At 30.1% G+C, this 17,553-nt stretch overlaps 1 long non-coding RNA gene across 8 annotated transcripts; it reads left to right on the plus strand.

The window, feature by feature from the left end:
* The first annotated feature begins 1,310 nt into the window (after window positions 1-1,310).
* On the plus strand, window positions 1,311-10,452 carry LOC101505848 (uncharacterized). 8 transcript variants are annotated; one of them, XR_012162389.1, is made up of 7 exons: window positions 1,311-1,695; window positions 6,979-7,090; window positions 7,175-7,289; window positions 7,562-9,498; window positions 9,629-9,674; window positions 9,755-9,830; window positions 9,984-10,452. It is a non-coding gene; the product is annotated as an uncharacterized lncRNA (long non-coding RNA). The 8 variants fall into 8 exon arrangements; XR_012162384.1 differs by having other exon boundaries at window positions 9,629-9,830; XR_012162386.1 differs by having other exon boundaries at window positions 9,755-10,452.
* Window positions 10,453-17,553: the final 7,101 nt, after the last annotated feature.

The following is a 17,553-nucleotide window of genomic DNA, read 5'->3' on the forward strand; positions in this document are numbered from 1 at the left end:
TAGGATTGATTTCATCGTTTGCTACATAGTTCTAATGCATTAAATCTAGAATATTAACCTAATAAATTCTTTTGAAATTTTTTTTTTTAAACTTTTGAAATATACGAGGGATTGTTGTAAATTTTGAGGATAGTTCAACAGTTTTAAGACAATACTTCTTGTCAATTGTCTTAGTACATCTTCATGTGGTTTTCTTCATATCTCTTTCATCTTTTGATTTTATCTTAGTATATCTTCATGTGGTCTTTAAGACAATACTTTTTTGTCAATTCTATTATCTCGATTTATCGGGAAAAGCCTATTGAATTCTGATAAATATGTGTTTTAAGGCAGATAAATCTTTAAAAACAATAACTATTGTTATGTCTCACATTTGATATTTTATTTATTACTTTTCGAATTTAATTAGAGTTGCTGATGAAGATACAAATTGGGTTGCATAGACGATCAATTTTTACAACAAGTTCTACCTCTTGATACTTGAGCAACCTTTGTATTATTTTGCAATAGTTGGATACTTGATCAACCATTATATTATTTTGCAGGAATTGATTAAAGGAGAGGGGCAAGGCCAAGGTTCATGCCTGCACTCCTCTAAATTGGTTGTCGGTGAGATATGTTATTCATTATAAATTATTTTATACTTTTATGTTATTTTGATGTAGATTTTAGATTTTTTTTTCAATAAAAGAAAATAATATCAAACTGAGACGAGTTTAACAAAATAGACTAGACTCCACGTTATAATGAACTAAATATAAATCTCAACTATAAGAGATATTCATATTTAATGTGTGACATGTTTTTAATATGAAAATATAAGATAATATTATAATTATTAATCGGGTCACCTATCATTTATATACATCTGTTAGATCTAATAATGTTGAATTCAAAAATAGTGTGTTGCAAAAAATCTGTTTTACAATAATAAAAAACATAATTCTATAAAACGTTATAAAGAGGGACACGTTATAAACGATTTTTATAGAGTTGCGTGTTAGATCAATCAAAATTTTAGAAGAAATTACGAAAAAAAAAAAAAGAAAACAATAAATTAACATATTTTTACTTTTTTTGATTAAAAAAATAAAGTACACATATGGTTTGTTTTTATTTTATATGCAATAAAATATTGTAAATACTTTAGTAAAAAAGCTATAATACTATTATCATATAAAAAAATTATAAATATGAGTGAACGTTATCTTGTTCAACAGACGTAAAAAAAAATAATTTGGTCAAAAAAAAAAAACACGGTTTAATGTTGTATAAAAAAAATTACTTCACATACAAAAACAGAGTATAACGTTACACCATAATCCAACTGTTTTTGACACACACAAAATTCCAGCTATTCATAAAAAGTAAATAAAGGGTCCGGTTGTGTACACTTAACATATTGTGGGTTTCGAGTGTGCTTCACGGAGAGATAAATAGGTGCGAACATGACGAATTGGAGAAAAAAATAGCTGCGAACGAACACGACGAATTGGAGAAAAAAAATAGCTGCGAACGAACACGACGAATTGGAGAAAAACGAATTGGAGAAAGAAAAAGAGCTGCGAACTTGACGAATCGGAAAAAGAAAAGATTGGAGCTTCTTGATTGGATTTTGATTATTCTGAATTCGTTCTAGTTCGTTCTTTGATTGATTTCGATTGTTCTTACAAAATTGGAGAAAGAAATACAGAGGTGTGTTCTTAATTTTTTATTTTCAATCTTCTGCACTTTGAATCAAATTCTTTATAATTGATTTGACCTATCTCTTGGCGTTGATGTTTTGAGGCAACTTTTTCTTTTCTTTTTCGTTTGCGACGGTAACGGTAACATCCCGTTCTTCAAATTCAAACAAGAATGTTCAATCTCCGTGAATGTTGATAATTCAAACCGTAGATTTCTGGTTTTAATTGGTGCTGGAAAAAGATGACAACAGACTCACAAACTTTGTTATTCGGATTCAAGTTTGTTCAAATTTAGGGTTTGAATAATCAACATTCATTATTTTAGGGTTTGAAATTCATGGTTTTCTTGATTGGACCTTCAATTATTCTGCAGTCCTTTCAAGTTTCGTTTGCAACATTAACATATTATTTTTTAGTATTCCAAGAATGTATAATCTTGATCATTCCTGATTATTCATGCATAAGAAGGCTAATAAAAATAAAAAGTTTCAATAAGTATCCCCTAAGACAAGTCGGTTGCTGTGTTAGGAACTTAGGATGATCCAAAATTAATTACGAGGTGCATTCTTGAGTGGATTGGAATATGAATTTTTTTGTTCATATGCAATTCAGATAATATGATAAGATGATCCTAAATTTACTTACAAATTCCTGATCTAAAATGTGGCTTTTACAATATGAATTTTTATTAATATGAAATTGGGATGAAATGTTTGGATGAACAAAAATTTAATTATGAGATGGATTCTTGACCCAAAAAGTGGCTTGCAATATGAATGTTCGGTTCATATGAAATTGAGATAATGATTGGATGACCCTAAATTTAATATCAGATGAATTCTTGACCCAAAATATGGCTTGAAATATGAATTTTAATTCATATTATATTGGGATAGTGTGTTTTGATGACTCAAAATTTAATTATGTGCTAGATTATTGACCCTAAATGTGGTTTTCCATATGAACTTTTTATTCAAATGAAATTGGGATAATATGATAGGACGACTCTAAATTTAATCACGAGATGGATTTTTGACCTTAAACGTGGCTTGCAATATGAATTTTTTTATTCATATTAAATTGGGATAGTATGATTGAATGACTCTAAATTTAATCACGAGATGGATTCTTGACCCAAAATGTAGTTTGCAACATGAATTTTTATTCATATGAAATTGGGATCATAAGTTTGGATGAACCAAAATTTAATTATGAGATTGATTCTTGACCCAAAATGTGGCTTGCAATATGAACTTTCAGTTCATATGAAATTGGGATAATATAATTGGATGACCCTAAATTTAATCTCGAGATGAATTGTTGACCCAAAATGTGGCTTGAAATATGAATTTTTAATTCATATTAAATTGGGATAATATGTTTGGATGACTCATATTTTAATTACGAGATGGATTCTTGACCCAAAATGTGACTTGCAATATGAATTATTTTTCATATAAAATTGAAATAATTTGATTAGATGATCCTACATTTAATTATGAGATGAATTCTTGACCCAAAATGTGGTTTGCAATATGAATTTTTATTCATATGAAATTGGAATAATAAGTTTGGATGAATCAAAATTTAATTGAGAAAGATTCTTGACCCAAAATGTGGCTTGCAATATGAACTTTCAGTTCATGAAATTAGGATAATATGATTGGATGACCCTAAATTTAATCTAGAGATGAATTCTTGACCCAAAAAATGTGGCTTGAAATATGAATTTTTAATTCATATTAAATTGGGATAATATGTTTGGATGACTCATATTTTATTTACGAGATGGATTCTTGACCCAAAATGTGACTTGCAATATGAATTATTTTTCTTATAAAATTGGGATAATTTGATTTGATGATCCTACATTTAATCATGAGATAGATTCTTGATCCAAAATATGGTTTACAATATGAAATTTTATTCATATGAAATTGGAATGATATGTTTGGATGAACCAAAATTTTATGATGAGATGAATTATTGACCCAAAATGTGGCTTGCAATATGAATTTTTATTCATATGAAATTGGCATAATAAGTATGGATGAACCAAAATTTAATTGAGAAGGATTTTTGACCTAAAATGTGGCTTGCAATTTGAACTTTCAGTTCATATGAAATTGGGATAATATGATTGGATGACCCTAAATTTAATCCTGAGATGAATTCTTGACCCAAAATGTGGCTTGAAATATGAATTTTAATTCATATTATATTGGGATAGTGTGTTTTGATGACTCAATTTAATTATGCGCTAGATTATTGACCCTAAATGTGGTTTTTCATATGAACTTTTTATTCAAATAAAATTGGGATAATATGATAGGATGACCCTTTAATCATGATATGGATTTTTGACCTTAAATGTGGCTTGTAATATGAATTTTTTTATTCATATGAAATTGGGATAGTATGATTGAATGACTCTAAATTTAATCACGAGATAGATTCTTGACCAAAAATGTGGCTTGCAATATGAATTTTTTATTCCTGAATAGTATGTTTGGAAGACCTGAATTTTAATCACTAGATGAATTCTTGAACCAAAATGTGACTTGCAATTATTTATTCATATGAAATTGTGATAATATGATTGGATGACCCTGAATTTAATCACGAGATGAATTCTTGACTCAAAATAAGGCTTGCAATATGATTTTTTATTCTTATGCCTTTAATAGTTTTTCTCAACATTGATTGAGCATAGAGACAAAATGGAGGGAGAAATTTGAGTCGTTGGTTAAACTTATTGATGGTAAGACCGTAAGAAACCATTTGGTAGAGGAAAGGACAATTGGAGCACATAATAGTGCAATTTCTGTAGGAAAACATCCCACAATACCGCAGAAACCTATTTTTTGTTGCTTTCAAGATGAAGTCTAATGTGAATTTTGTGTCTGAAGATGGAGAGAGGAAATATGATAATACAAAACAATAGGCAGTGTCAAGTGGTTTTATGCGTGAATAGTGCAAACAGAGGATGGATATCTTGAAGAAAGATATCAACAAATTTCACATTGCAGCTGGTATATATGGTATACTTGATCATTCTTTGAGTTCGCATCTAGTTGTTCACGACTGTTTTAGTGTTTTGTTTTGTGTCTATCCCCTTGGATTATTGATTTTGGAGCTACTGACCTTATATGTGATAACTTGAGGGCATTCAAAATCATGTCATGGAATCAAATTCCTTGTGGTGAGGTTACTAAGAGAGATTTCGTATATTTTCCTAATTTCAACCTCAATTTGGTATTTATCCCGGATATTAACAAAGGTAAAAAAACCCAGTGCCAATCTTATGATTATTGTGTGATTTAGAACTTCTCGCTGTAGAAGATTGGTTCGGTTATCCTCAAGTGTAGCCTTTGTCATTTGGATTATGCGACTTGAATTGATAGTAGTTCTTATAATGTTTCAGAGTCCACCATTTGGCACTATAGGTTTGGACATTCCTTTTCTACAAAGTTAGAGATGTTTCACAAATACTTTGTTGTTGTTGTTTCTATTGAGTAGTAGCAGGGCTATACTTGAGTAACTAAATATTTGGTTCTTCATTTAGTCCATTTTGGGGGCCTTATTCCTTACCTTAAATTCATTGCTTATTAATAGTACTTTTTGGCAATGGTTGATGAAAATACTAGATACAGTTGGAGTGTATTATTTTAAAAACAGTTTGAGATGATAGGAAATGTTGCAGACTTCATTACTATGGTGAAAAATCAGTTCTCAAGAAGGATTAAACTGATTACAAGTATAATTACATTGCGCCTAGGCTAGATGATTTGCGTAGAAGCAAAGGACATTGTTCATCATTTTAGTTGTAATGAAACGCCTGATTAGAATGCTAGGGTGGAAAGGAAACACCAACACATTTTAGGAGTGGCTCAAGCTCTAATGAAGCAGTCATTCTTACCAAAATAATTGTGGACTTCTGAAGTTTTACATGTATACCTCATTAACAGAATGACACTGATGACGTTGAATAAAAGTTCTCCCTTTTTCCTGTTACAATGTGCATTACTACATGTTGATAACCTTAAAATTGTTGGTTTCCTTTGCTATGTTGGCAGGTCAGGGTAAGTGTGTCTTCTTAGATTGCAAGATGATATGGAATGGGTTATTGTCTATGATCCCATTAGGAAACGGATTATGGTTTCCAGACATATTGTGTTCTGTGACCATATTTTCCCATACAAAAGTCATCAATAACCTTACTCACACTTGGGATTTGTTTCCTACCCAAGCCCTGCTGACTGCTGCCACTTGAACCAATTCCATTCATCAATTCAAATCAGTGATTTTGTTTGTACCTGTCTTTCCATATCGACAGATTATGTTGCACCAGTTTCTTTAATAGATTTCCCAATCTTAGCCTTACTATATCAGTTCATCCTGATGAACTAGTGGCTGCCACCACACCTCTTAATATACAGCCCTCCTCATCTATGGAGATGACATTGTGATAGTTAGTTACACTCCCCATAAGCTTTTCAAAGTTAAGAATATGATTGATAGATTTACGCAAATACAATTATTTAGTTTGGACTAGTTTCTCCGACTCATGCCGAGAGAGAGGGCCAACGGGTGAAACAAGGCATTGGTGGTGGTGGGACAAGCAATGGGGTGGGGGCTCGCTGCTGCTGGTTGGAGCGTCTGTTAGTATAGAGGCTTAGAGTAGAGATAGAGAGAGCTTGAGTGAGAAAAGGGACTGTTAATGGGGAGGGATACCATTTCCAGGTTCCTTCTCATTGAGGCGTATTGTCAGGTTCCTTCATGTTGAGTGTGCGTGTTGAAAATGTGGCAGCAAATAAAGGGTGCCAATATCTATGGATATAGCCATAAAAAATTGAGACAAGTCCATCAGTTAACTTGTTTGTTTCCTATTTCTTATGTATCTATGGATATAGCCAACAAAAATTGAGGGGTCGTGGTCGTAAGTAACACTAATATCCATTGATAACGCTCCATTTTCTTGTATAATGGTTTATTTAGTTAATCCCAACATAATTAGTTACTTCATCTTCTTGTATATAAGACTCTTCTTTGTACACATTCATTCATTTTGTTGAAGTCATATTATGATATTAGGTTTCGTCATTTCTGGCATGAATTATCTGATCATATGAGTGAGAACAAAAAACACTCATCTAATTTCAAACTTGAAAATTGTTTATTGCAAGAGGATAGAAATTGAAGGAATTAATTGGAAATTAAACTGAAATTGGTTAGTGCATATTGTCAATTTGCTTTGATTAACAGTATATATATTTATACATGTGTGACATAGGTTTGGAGGCTTTGTGGCATTTCTCATTTACATGATCACAACTTTCACCCTCTACAATCCTGTTTGGAGTTTCGTAGATCATATTAATGGCGATGAACCAAGGAGATACACAGTACATTTACCATCTCTATCTAATGTCTATATTGTTACTTTATGCTTTCATTTTTTATATTTTGTTCTTTCTTCCGTTTATTAGGTGATATGTAGGTTGAGAGGACACTTAGGTCCTGCATGTAACGCTGTTGGACATTTGGTAGTCAAGTTTGGGGGTTAACCATTTTTATTCAAATCTTGTTTGGAGATACTTAAAGGTGGGCATTGATCTGTGCTTAAGAGCATGTTTCATTTAATTATGTTTTAGAATTGATCTTGAAAATAATTTATATTCAAACCAACCACTGATAAAAAAACAATCATAAAACCAATCTTATTGTTAGTAATTAATAGTCTACATTTTGTGACTCCTTAATTTATTCAAATATTTCGTAATACATTTATGTTAAGGTAATAATTTGGTATTGTTCTAAATAAATTGGTAAAATTGTCCTGCTGTTTTCCTTCTAATAATATTCTCGTATGATAGTTTGGTAGGAATGCACATTCAGTTCTCCAGGTGAAGGTCCATTTCGTAAAGATGCTCTAAGTTGGTGTTGAGCTTCCTTTGAACCTGAGGGCATATGGTATACTTGATAATTATTTGAGTTCTTATTTAATAGTATTTCTTTTGATGTTTCAAAGTCTGACCTTTGATACTATAGTATTGGACATGTTTTTTTTTACAAAGTTAGCTATGTTTCACAAATACTTTCCAATTGTGGTTTTTAATAAAGATCTGGCTTGTGATATTTGTCTCTCTGCAAAGGAAATTTGATTGACATTTCTATTGAGTAATAACAGGGCTATTAGTTCTTTTCATTTTGTCCATTCAGATGTTCGGGGGCTTAATCCATACCTTGAATTCATGCCTATAAGTACTTTTTGGTAATGGTTGATGACAGTACTAGATGCACTTGAATTGTGATATTTGGAAAAAGTGGCAGACTCCATTACTATGGTAGAAAATCGGTTTGCAAGAAGGACTAAACTGATTAGAAATGATAATCAAATTGTGTTTAAGCCAGATGATTTGTGTAGAAGCAAGGGCATTGTTCATCATTTTATTTGTGTTGAAACATCTATTACTAGAATGCTAGGGTTGGAAAGAAAGCATCCATACATATTAGGAGTGGCTCAGCCCTAATGAAGCAGTCATTCTTACCAAAATAGTTGTGGACTTGCAAAGTTTTACAAGTTGTATATCTCAGTAACAGAATGGCATTGATGATGTTGAATAAAAGTTCTCTTCAAAATTTACAATGTGCATTTCTAGACGATGATAGCCTTAGAATTTGTTGGTTTCCTTCGCTATATGTTTCCAACAATTTGCTAGGTAGAACAACCAATTCCACTCCTCAATCCAGACCATGATTTCCACTATACCTGTCCTGCCATATCAGCACATTCTCTTGCACCAGGTTATTGATTTCCCGATCTTTAATTTAAGTAAAGCCTACTGAACTAGTGGTTACTACCACACCTTCATACACACCCCTCCTCATCTATGTAAATGACATTGTGATAGTTAATCACAGTTCTCATAAATTTTCCAAAGTTAAGAATGTGATTGATAGAAACATAGGTATAAAGGATATTGGAAAAAATTTCTGGGCTTTGAAGTTTCCCATTCACCAAGAGATATCTCTATTTGTCACCGGCATCACTGCCTCAATTTTCTCACTGATTAGAAAATTCTTGGCAGCAAACTCCCGTTGACCTGGTTCTCACTTACATTAAGATGATGGGCCTCTTTTTCATGATGTTGCTTTATATGGGTATTTGGTTGTTAAAATTCTATATTTGACCATTGCTTTGCTTGATATATCATTTCCAGTGCAACAACTTTCCAAATGTTCATCCAAGGGTCACTAGGTCATGGGTTTTCTTTAGTAGGACATCTTCTCTAGACTTACGCAATCACAATTATTGAGTTTGAATTGGTTTCTTCAACTCGTGTATGGACAAGCAATGTAGTGGGGGATCGCTGCTTCTGTTTGTAATGCCAGTTAGGAGAGTCTGAGAAAAAAGATATAGAGAGAGAGGTTGAGAGAGAAAAGGGGATGGGGAGGGAGACCATCTGAAGGGTCCTTCTAATTGAGGTGTATTGTCTGATTGGTCCGTTAGTACGCTTCATGCACGTTTCCGATAGACACAACCTCCAGCAAGTGAATTTTCAAATACCAGCGGGCAAGCTTGTAAAAATGTGCAAGTGACTATTGAGAGTATCGATAGACTTTGAGGAAATTCACTTACCAACGAGCATGTCGGTTGAAAATGTGGTAGCAAATAAAGGGCACCAAGATTAGCAATAAATTGGTTATGAATCAGAGACTAGAAGTTGATTCCAAATGATGTCCATATCTAGAGATGGCTCTTAGTCTTAGTTGAGAGCTTTACCACTCCCTAACTTAGATTTTGAGGCAAGTAAACTTCTATGCTACTATTTTGGATCCAAGTCAAGTTTTAGAAATTTAGGTCAAATCTTATTCTTTAATTGAACGCAAAAATTTGGTTTTGCATTCATATGCATATTATGATCATGTGTTGCAGGAAGATGTGTTATGTTTCATCAGATTGGTGTTATCCAGCTATTTATAAAGGTACTGAAATCTCAATTTAGCTTTTATTGATTTGATTTCTAGGCTATGATATGATTTCTAGGCTATGATATGATTTCTAGGCTATGATATGCAATGAAAGTTTAAAGACCTGACAAGCTCTACATCTTTCATTTTATAAGTACACTTTTTACCAAAGTAAGTTTAATAAAACCTAGAATAGTCTTTTGTATGTGTCTGTGTGTTCATGTAATACCTTTCATCTATTTTGTTGTGATGTTTGCTTGTTGCTTGTTCCCTCCATTTGTTTTTTTAATCTTCTGTTTGCTACTTTTGATTGTTTTCTGTTAGTGTTGCTTCTTCTAATGAGATTATTGAGAGGTTGGTGTTTAAGGTGGTGAGTTATTGAGAAAATGAGATTGTAGATGATTTGAATAACATGAAATAGAAAAGAAACAAGAGAGATAAGAGCTGGTTTGAGTTTGCATCTAGTTTGGGTTTCGAGTCTGCTTCACAGAGAGAGAAATAGGTGCGAACATGACAAATTGGAGAAAAAAAGAGCTGCCAACGAACATGACAAATTGGAGAAAGAAAAAGAGCTGCGAACTTGACGAATCGGAAAAAGAAAAGATCGGAGCTTCTTGATTGGATTTCGATTATTCTGAATTCATTCTAGTTTGTTCGTTGATTGATTTCGATTGTTCTTACGAAATTGGAGAAAGAAATGCAGAGGTGTGTTCTTAATTTTCGATTTTCAATCTTCTGCACTTTGAATCAAATTCTTTATAATTGATTTGACCTGTCATCTTCGTGTTTGGCATTGATGTTTCGAGGCAACTTTTTCTTTTCTTTTTCATTTGCGGCGGTAATGGTAACATACCGTTCTTGAAATTCAAACAAGAATGTTCAATCTCAGTGAATGTTGATAATTCAAACCGTAGATTTCTGGTTTTTATTGGTACTGGATAAAGCTGACAACAGAGTCACAAACTTTGTTATTCGGATTCAAGTTTCTTTGAATTTAGGGTTTGAATAATCAACATTCATGAATTTAGGGTTTGAAATTAATGGTTTTCTTGGTTGGATCTTCAATTATTCTGCAGTAGTTGTGTAGCTTCATCTCTCTCCTTTCCATTTACAATCAATTCTCCTTCAGATTTATCGATTTTTCTCTTTTGTTCAACATGCATTCCACGAATGTTTTGGGGTAGGTTTTTGTTTGCAACTTTAACATATTATTTTTGAGTATACATTCTTGTATAATCTTGATCATTCCTGATTATTCATGTCTAAGGAGGCTTATAAAAATCAAAAAATTTCAATAAGTATCCCCCTAGGACAAGTCGGTTGCTATCTTAGGAACTTAGGATGATCTAAAATTTAACTACGAGGTGCATTCTTGAGTAACTTGGAATATGAATTTTTTGTTCATATGCAATTGGCATAATATGATATGATGACCTTAAATTTTATTACAAATTCTTGATCTAAAATGTGGCTTTAAATAGTTTTTTATTCAAGATAGTATATTTGGGTGATCCAGATTTTAATCATGAGATGCTTCTTGATTCAAAATGTGGTTAGCAATATGGATTATTTGTTCATATGAAATTGGGATAATTTGATTGGATGATCTTAAATTTAATCATAAGATAGGTTTTTGACCCAAAATGTGGCTTGTAATATAAATTTTTTATTCATGATAGTATGTTTGTATAACTTAGATTTTGATCACAAGATTGATTCTTGACTCAAAAATGTGACTTATGAATGATTTTTCATTAAAATTGGGATACTATGATTGGATGATCCTATATTTAGTTATGAGATGGATTTTTTACCCAAAATATAGGTTGCAATATGAATTTTGATTCATATGAAATTTGGATGGATTGTTGGTTCAAAATGTGAATTTTTGGGATTCTTGGTTGCAATATGTTGGGATTCTTGGTTGCAATATGAAATTTAATAATAAAATTGATTCTTGGTTCAAATTGTGGCTTCAAATATGAATTTTCTGTTCATATGAAATTGTGATAATATGAGTTGATGACTCTAAATTTAATCACGAGATGAATTCTTGATTCAAAACGTGGCTTGAAATATGAATTTTTAATTCATATTAAATTAGAATAGTGTGTTTGGATGACTTGAATTTCATTACGAATTAGATTATTGACTCTTAATGTGGCTTTCAATTTGAATTTTTTATTCATGATATAAATGAAAATTCATATTGCAAACCACAGTTTGGGTCAATAATCCATTTCATGATTAAATGTTTGGATGACTTATATTTTAATCACGAGATGAATTTTTGTCTCAAAATGTGACTTGAAATATGTATTATTTTTCAAATAAAATTGGAATAATTTGATAAGATGATCCTACATATAATCATGAAATGGATTCTTGACCCAAATTGTGGTTTGCAATATGAATTTTCATTAATATGAAATTGGGATTATATGTTTGGATGAAGCAAAATTTAATTGTGAGATGGATTTTTGACCCAAAATATGGTTTGTAATATAAATTTTATGTGCATATGAAATTGGGATAATATGATTGGATGACCCTAAATTTAATCTCGAGATGAATTTTAGACAAAAAATGTGGCTTGAAATATGAATTTTTAATTCATATTAAATTGAGATAATATGTTTGGATGACTCATATTGTAATTACAAGATGGATTCTTGATCCAAAATTTGACTTGCAATATGAATTATTTTTCATATAAAATTGAGATAATTTGATTAGATGATCCTACATTTAATCATGAGATGGATTATTGACAAAAAAAGTGGTTTGCAATATGAATTTTTACTCATATAAAATTGGGATGATATTTTTGGATGAACTAAAATTTATTTGTGATATGGATTCTTGACTCAAAATGTGGTTTGCAATATTAATTTTCTGTTCATATGAAATAGGGATAATATGATTGAATATCCCTACATTTAATCTCGAGATGAATTCTTGACCCAAAATATAGCTTGAAATATGAATTTTTAATTCACATTAAATTGAGATAATATGTTTGGATGACTCATATTTTAATCACGAGATGGATTCTTGGCCTAAAATGTAACTTGTAATATGAATTATTTTTCGTATAAAATTGGGATAATATGATTGGATGATCCTACATTTAATCTTGAGATGGATTCTTGACCCAGAATTAGGTTTACAATATGAATTTTTATTCATATGAAATTGGGATAATTTGATTAGATGATCGTACATTTAATCATGAAATGGATTCTTGATCCAAAATGTGGTTTGCAATATGAATTTTTATTCAAATGAAATTAGGATGAAATTTTTGGATGAACGAAAATTTAATTGTGCGATGGATTTTTGACCCAAAATGTGGCTTGTAATATGAATTTTATGTTCATATGAAATTGGGAATGTGACTTGCAATATGAATTATTTTTCATATAAAATGGAGATAATTTGATTAGATGATTCTACATGTAATCGTGAGATGGATTATTGACCAAAAATGTGGTTTGCAATATGAACTTTTATTCATATGAAATTGGGAATGTGACTTGCAATATGAATTATTTTTCATATAAAATGGAGATAATTTGATTAGATGATTCTACATGTAATCGTGAGATGGATTATTGACCAAAAATGTGGTTTGCAATATGAACTTTTATTCATATGAAATTGGGAAGATATTTTTGGATGAACCAAAATTTATTTATGAGATGGATTCTTGACTCAAAATGTGATTTTGCAATATGAATTTTCTGTTCATATGAAATAGGGATAATATGATTGGATGACCCTAAATTTAATCTCGAGATGAATTCTTGACCAAAAATGTGGTTTGCAATATGAACTTTTATTCATATGAAATTGGGATAATATGATTGGATGACCCTAAATTTAATCTCGAGATGAATTCTTGACCAAAAATGTGGTTTGCAATATGAACTTTTATTCATATGAAATTGGGATAATATGATTGGATGACCCTAAATTTAATCTCGAGATGAATTCTTGACCAAAAATGTGGTTTGCAATATGAACTTTTATTCATATGAAATTGGGATAATATGATTGGATGACCCTAAATTTAATCTCGAGATGAATTCTTGACCAAAAATGTGGTTTGCAATATGAACTTTTATTCATATGAAATTGGGAAGATATTTTTGGATGAACCAAAATTTATTTATGAGATGGATTCTTGACCCAAAATGTGGCTTGTAATATGAATTTTATGTTCATATGAAATTGGGATAATATGATTGGATGACCCTAAATTTAATCTTGCGATGAATTCTTGACCAAAAATGTGGTTTGAAATATGAATTTTTAATTGATATTAAATTGAGATAATATGATTGAATGACTCATATCGTAATTACGAGATGGATTCTTGACCCAAAATGTGACTTGCAATATGAATTATTTTTCATATAAAATGGAGATAATTTGATTAGATGATTCTACATGTAATCGTGAGATGGATTATTGACAAAAAATGTGGTTTGCAATATGAACTTTTATTCATATGAAATTGGGAAGATATTTTTGGATGAACCAAATTTTATTTATGAGATGGATTCTTGACTCAAAATGTGATTTTGCAATATGAATTTTCTGTTCATATGAAATAGGGATAATATGATTGGATGACCCTAAATTTAATCTCGAGATGAATTATTGACCCAAAGTATAGCTTGAAATATGAATTTTTAATTCATATTAAAATGAGGTAATATGTTTGGATGACTCATATTTTAATCACGAGTTGGATTTTGGCATAAAATGTGACTTGTAATATTGATTATTTTTCGTATAAAATTGGGATAATAGGATTGAATGATCCTACATTAAATCTTGAGATGGATTCTTGACCCAAAATGTGGTTTGAAATATGAATTTTTATTCATATGAAATTGGAATAATTTGATTAGATGATCCTACATTTAATCATGAAATGGATTCTTGACTCAAAATATGGTTTGCAATATGAATTTTTATTCATATGAAATTAGGATGAAATTTTTGGATGAACCAAAATTTAATTGTGAGATGGATTTTTTATCCAAAATGTGACTTGTAATATGAATTTTATGTTCATATGAAATTGGGATAATATGATTGGATGACCCTAAATTTAATCTCGAGATGAATTATTGACCCAAAGTATAGCTTGAAATATGAATTTTTAATTCATATTAAAATGAGGTAATATTTTTGGATGACTCATATTTTAATCACGAGTTGGATTCTTGGCATAAAATGTGACTTGTAATATTGATTATTTTTCGTATAAAATTGGGATAATAGGATTGAATGATCCTATATTTAATTTTGAGATGGATTCTTGACCCAAAATGTGGTTTGAAATATGAATTTTTATTCATATGAAATTGGAATAATTTAATTAGATGATCCTACATTTAATCATGAAATGGATTTTTGACTCAAAATGTGGTTTGCAATAAGAATTTTTATTCATATGAAATTAGGATGAAATTTTTGGATGAACCAAAATTTAATTGTGAGATGGATTTTTTATCCAAAATGTGACTTGTAATATGAATTTTATGTTCATATGAAATTGGGATAATATGATTCGATGACCCTAAATTTAATCTCGAGATGAATTCTTGACCAAAAACGTGGTTTGAACTATGAATTTTTATTTCATATTAAATTGAGATAATATGATTGGATGACTTGTATTGTAATTACAAGATGGATTCTTTAACCAAAATGTGACTAGCAATATGAGTTATTTTTCATATAAAATGGAGATAATTTGATTAGATGATCCTACATTTAATCATGAGATGGATTATTGACCAAAAATAGGGTTTGCAATTTGAATTTTTATTCATATGAAATTGGAATGATATTTTTGGATGATCCAAAATTTATTTATGAGATGGATTCTTGACTCAAAATGTGATTTTGCAATATGAATTTTCTGTTTATATGAAATAGGGATAATATGATTGGATGACCATAAATTTAATTTCGAGATGAATTCTTGACCCAAAATATAGCTTGAAATATGAATTTTTAATTCATATTAAATTGAGGTAATATGTTTGGATGATTCATATTTTAATCACGATATGGATTCTTGGCCTAAAATGTGACTTGTAATATGAATTATTTTTCGTATTAAATTAGGATAATATGATTGAATGATCCTACATTTAATCTTGAGATGGATTCTTGATCTAAAATATGGTTTGCAATATGAATTTTTATTCATATGAAATTAGGATAATTTGATTAGATGATCCTACATTAATCATGAAATGGATTCTTGACCCAAAATGTGGTTTGCAATATGAATTTTTATTGATATGAAATTATGATAAATTTTTTGGATGAACCAAAATTTAATTGTGAGATGGATTTTTGACCCAAAATGTGGCTTGTAATATGAATTTTATGTTCATATGAAATTGGGATAATAAGATTGGATGACCATAAATTTAATCTCGAGATGAATTCTTGACCAAAAACGTGGCTTGAAATATGAAATTTTAATTTATATTAAATTGAGATAATATGATTGGATGACTCATATTGTAATTACGAGATGGATTCTTGACCCAAAATGTGACTTGCAATATGAATTATTTTTCATATAAAATGGAGATAATTTGATTAGATGATCCTACATTTAATCGTGAGATGGATTATTGACCAAAAATGTGGTTTGCAATATGAACTTTTATTCATATGAAATTGGGATGATATTTTTGGATGAACCAAAATTTATTTATGAGATGGATTCTTGGCTCAAAATGTGATTTTGCAATATGAATTTTCTGTTCATAAGAAATAGGGACAATATGATTGGATGATCCTAAATTTAATCTCGAGATGAATTCTTGACCCAAAATATAGCTTGAAATATGAATTTTTAATTCATATTAAATTGAGGTAATATGTTTGGATGATTCATATTTTAATCACGAGATGGGTTCTTGGCCTAAAATGTGACTTGTAATATGAATTATTTTTCGTATTAAATTAGGATAATATGATTGAATGATCCTACATTTAATCTTGAGATGGATTCTTGATCCAAAATATGGTTTGCAATATGAATTTTTATTCATATGAAATTAGGATAATTTGATTAGATGATCTTTCATTGAATCATGAAATGGATTCTTGATCCAAAATGTGGTTTGCAATATGAATTTTTATTCATATGAAATTAGAATGATATTTCTGGATGAACCAAATTTTAATTGTGACATGGATTCTTGACTCAAATTGTGGTTTGAAATAAGAATTTTCTGTTCATATGAAATTGGGATAATATGATTGGATGACCATAAATTTAATCTCGAGATGAATTCTTGACCAAAAACGTGGCTTGAAATATGAAATTTTAATTCATATTAAATTGAGATAATATGATTTGATGACTTGTATTATAATTAGGAGATGGATTCTTTAACCAAAATGTGACTTGCAATATGAATTATTTTTCATATAAAATTGAGATAATTTGATTAGATGATCTGCATTTAATCATGAGATGGATTATTGACCAAAAATGTGGTTTGGAATATGAATTTTTATTCATATGAAATTGGGATGATATTTTTGGATGAACCAAAATGTTTTTATGAGATGGATTTTTGACTCAAAATGTGATTTTGCAATATGAATTTTCTGTTCATATAAAATAGGTATAATATGATTGAATGTCCCTACATTTAATCTCGAGATGAATTCTTAACCTAAAATATATAGCTTGAAATATGAATTTTTAATTCATATTAAATTGAGGTAATATGTTTGTATGACTCATATTTTAATCACGAGATGGATTCTTGGCCTAAAATGTGACTTGTAATATGAATTATTTTTCGTATAAAATTACGATAATATGATTGAATGATCCTACATT

Source organism: Cicer arietinum, chromosome 3 (genome assembly GCF_000331145.2).
Source record: "Cicer arietinum cultivar CDC Frontier isolate Library 1 chromosome 3, Cicar.CDCFrontier_v2.0, whole genome shotgun sequence".
Lineage (NCBI taxonomy): Eukaryota > Viridiplantae > Streptophyta > Magnoliopsida > Fabales > Fabaceae > Cicer > Cicer arietinum.